Consider the following 4,576-nt stretch of genomic DNA (forward strand, 5'->3'; position numbering starts at 1 on the left):
TGAGTTTGCAAAGACTTCACTATCTGATGAAAACTCATTAGCCTAAAACGCTGTTTTCTCTCCATCAGTTCTCTCTGACTTGCTGAGTATTTGCAGCACTTTCTGTTTTGATTGTAGGAGTGTGCACGGATTGCTCTGAATTCTCATCTCCTGCAACGTCCGTGTGAGCAGGAGTCTCCCAGCAGGACAATCTCTCTGGCCTTGGCAGACCATAGACACACAAACAAAGGTTACCAATGGCAGCCACAAGATTGGGGAAGAGCACCAATCACAGAACGCAGCATGTAACCCTAACAACCATCTCCGAGAAAATCATTTTGCATTCTGTGAAGTTCTATTCCTGGAATGAGACTGGCTGAACACAGACAGTTGCTCTGCTGTTGAATTGCATACAATGCAGTTACACGTCACACTCCATGTTTCAGATTAAATTTATCTTTGGTCATCTCTCAAACCCATTCTGTCAAAGACAGGCTCTGATGGCACAGTGGTAATGTCTTTGCCTCTGAGCCAGAAGACCCAGGGTCAAGTCCTCCCTGCTTCAGTCATGACACATCTGAGCAAGTTGATTAAACAGATCTAATCATGTCAAACAGTTGATCTGCTTGAGCCTTGAGATCTGTTGTCCCTAAATAATAGGGCAGACCTATTTCAGTGGATCTCTCACCTTTTTTGTTAAGTATCTGGCTGTTTATAATCCTGTGATTCATCAAAATCCAATTTGTTTTTATTCATTCATTGGATGAGGGCATCACTGGCTAGATCAGCATTTATTGCCTATCCCTAATTGCCCAGGGGGCACTTAAGAGTCAACTACATTGTTGTGGGGTGGAGTCACATGTCGGCCAGACCGTAAAGATGGCAGTTTCCTTCCCTGATAGACATTAGTGAACCAGATGGGTTTTCCCAACAATCGACGATGGAGTCATGGTCATCATTAGACTCTTAATTCCAGATTTAAAAAAATTGAATTCCACCTTGTGCAGTGGCAGGATTTGAACCCAGGTCCTCAGAACATTACCTGGAGGGGGTTAACAATCCAGCATAACACCAATAGGCCATAGAATCCCTATCGTGTGGAACACGCCATTGGCCCATTGAGTCCACACCAACCCTCCAAAGAGCATGCCACCCCATCCCTGAGACTCTGCATTTTCCATGGCTCATCCACACTAACCTGTACATCACTGGGCTGTGAGATGAAACACAGCACCCAGAGGAAACCCACTAATACATGGGAGGATGTGTAAACTTGCCCACGGGTGGAATTGAACCTGGGTCCCCGGCACTAAGAGGCAGTCGTGCTAACCACTGAGCCACCATCATAGGGCTTATGCCTGAAACGTTCACTCTCCTGCTCCTTGGATGCTGCCTGACTGGCTGTACTTTCCAGCACCACACTCTTTGACAGCCACCATCATCTCCTCAGTGTCCAGTTTGAAGTTGACCAGATTACTGGGTATTGGAGGGCAGAACGTGAGACATATGGAGTTTTGGAAAGTTACGTAGTGTCTACTGCTAAACTGTTACCTCACAAGCATTCATTAAAAACTGAATGTTGTGGAGTAAAAGTCCTGTTTTCACATTGCGAATACCTTACATTGTGTTGTATGGCACTATCACAATGTTAAATGGAACAGACTATGAACAGATCTAGCAAATCCAGACTGGGCATCCATGAGGCACTGTGGACCATCAGCAGCAGCAGAACAATCTGTAACCTCATGGCCCAGCGTTTCCCCACTGAATCATTACCATCAAACCAGGGGATCAACCCTGGCTCAATGGACAGCCAACAGCAGGCATATCTGAAGATGAGGTGTCAACCTAGTGAAGCCACCAACCAGGACTATTTGAAATGCCAAACAGCATAAGCAACAAGTGATAGACAAGAGCTAAGCGATCCCATAAACAATGCATCAGATCTTAACTCTGTAATTCTGCCACATCCAGTTGAAAATGGTGGTGTTCTAATAAATAGGTGAAAGCTCCATAAATATCTTATCCTTCGTGTAGGAAATTGTCCAGGCAAGTCCTGTCCAAAAAAGTCCATGATAAATCGAACCTGACCAATTACTATCCCATCAGAGAGAGAAAAATGCTGGAAAATCTCAGCAGGTCTGCAGCATCTGGAAGGAGAGAAAAGAGCTGATGTTTCAAGTCTAACTGACCCTTTGTCAAAGCTGCTACTATCCCATCAGTCTACTCTCAATCATCAAAAGTGACTGAGAAAATGGTCAACAGTGCTATCAAGTGGCATTTATTCAACAATGACCTGCTATTGAGGTTCAGTTTGAATGTCAGCCTTAGACAAAAATAAAAAGGTTTTCAAATCCTGTCTACAATCTACAAGGTACAAATCAGGAGTGTCATGGAATACTGCCCACTTGCCTGGATAGGGGGTAGCTCCAACAAAACCCAAGAAACTCGACACCAGGACAAAGCTGGAAATGTGTTGCTGGAAAAGTGCAGCAGGTCAGGCAGCATCCAAGGAGCAGGAGAATCGACATTTCGGGCATAAGCCCTTCTTCGGCTTATGCCCGAAATGTTGATTTTCCTGCTCCTTGGATGCTGGCTGACCTGCTGCTCTTTTCCAGCAACACATTTTCAGCTCTGATCTCCAGCATCTGCAGTCCTCACTTTCACCATCCAGGACAAAGCAGCCTCACCTCCCTCTTGTTCAGAAACCCATGTAATGTTCTGGAGGACCTGGGTCTGAATCCCACCATGCCAAATGCTGAAATTTAATAAAACTTTGGAGTTAATTATCTCATGATAACAAATTAAATCATTGTCAATTGTCAGGAAAAACTCATCTGGTTCACTAATGTCATTTAGGAAAGCCATCCTTACCTGGTCTGGCCTACATGTGACTCCAGACCCACAGCAATGTGGTTACTCTCGACTATTCAATTAACTCATTTAGGGGTGTGCAATAAATGCTGGGCTAGCCAGTGATGCCAAATATTCCATAAATGATTTTATTTAAAAGCCCGCTTATTTGGCACCACATCCACTCAGTCTGCCATTAAGTGCCCAGTAGGAGCAACGTTACACCATCGACAAATACACAGCAGCAATTCAACAAGGCAACTCAATACCACTTTCTCAACAGCCACTAGGGATGGGTAATAAACGCTAAGCCTAATATCCGTTAAGAAATTAAAAATAACTCAGGTAGGGAGTCTAACCCCTGAACAGCGGCATTTAATACCCCCCACCACCCCAAAATAGGCAACGCCCTGTTTGTGCTCCATGGCCTGCCTGGCGGTGGTACCTCTGGGAAAATGCCCCTACTCAGAGTTAATGCCCCTGCTTGGGAGTTATTGTCCCCTGCTCGGGGGTTAATGACACCCAACTGGGAGTTAATTCCCCCCATCCTACGGTTAATGTCCCCACTTGGGGATAATGCCCTTTCCTCGGAGTTGCAACCCCTGCCCTGGGATTACTGCCCCTGTCCAGGGTATACTGCCCCCTGCCTGGGTGTTACTGCCCACTGCCTGCTCCTATCCGGGGTATACTGCCCCCTGCCCAGGGTTAATGCCCCCCACCTAGGAGTTAATGCCCTCTTCCGAGGGTTAATGTCCCGCCCCTGGCAGTTAATGCTCCCGCTCGGGGATAATGCCCCTTCCCGGGGAGTGTCTGCCCCCGGTCCCGGGGAGTGTCTGCCCCCGGTCCCGGGGAGTGTCTGCCCCCTGTCCCGGGTGGATGCCCCCTGTCCCGGGGAGTGTCTGCCCCCTGTCCCGGGTGGATGCCCCCGGTCCCGGGTGGATGCCCCCTGTCCCGGGGAGTGTCTGCCCCCTGTCCCGGGGAGTGTCTGCCCCCTGTCCCGGGGAGTGTCTGCCCCCTGTCCCGGGTGGATGCCCCTGTCCCGGGGAGTGTCTGCCCCCTGTCCCGGGGAGTGTCTGCCCCCTGTCCCGGGTGGATGCCCCTGTCCCGGGGAGTGTCTGCCCCCTGTCCCGGGGAGTGTCTGCCCCCGGTCCCGGGTGGATGCCCCTTCCCGGGGAGTGTCTGCCCCCTGTCCCGGGGAGTGTCTGCCCCCTGTCTCGGGGAGTGTCTGCCCCCTGTCCCGGGTGGATGCCCCCTGTCCCGGGGAGTGTCTGCCCCCTGTCCCGGGTGGATGCCCCTTCCCGGGGAGTGTCTGCCCCCGGTCCCGGGTGGATGCCCCTGTCCCGGGGAGTGTCTGCCCCCTGTCCCGGGGAGTGTCTGCCCCCGGTCCCGGGTGGATGCCCCTTCCCGGGGTATCTGGCTCTCTCTGCGCTGAGGGCGGAGGCGGAGCTGCAGGAAGTGACGGGAATTCCCGGGAGGAGAACTTGGGAAAGTTTCTCCGGGACCGGGACCGGGGGCCGGGGCGATGCCGCCGGGATTCCCGGGGCCGTTGCTGCTCCTTGTGTCCGCGCTCCTGCTGCCGCCCGGGAGCGGCTCGGGAGCTGCCCCCGGGCTCCGGGTCCGGGTCCGCTTGGCCGGGGTGAGGTCGCGGAGGAGACGCTACGGGCGGATCCCGAATCGGACTCGATCAGCATCGAATTCCGGAGAGAGGACGGCAGCTTCACCACCCTCCTGGCGGACTCCAGAC

The sequence above is a fragment of the Chiloscyllium plagiosum genome, unplaced genomic scaffold (assembly GCF_037043375.1).
Source record: "Chiloscyllium plagiosum isolate Xiang-an unplaced genomic scaffold, Cpla_swu_hap1 HiC_scaffold_29, whole genome shotgun sequence".
NCBI classification, from domain to species: domain Eukaryota; kingdom Metazoa; phylum Chordata; class Chondrichthyes; order Orectolobiformes; family Hemiscylliidae; genus Chiloscyllium; species Chiloscyllium plagiosum.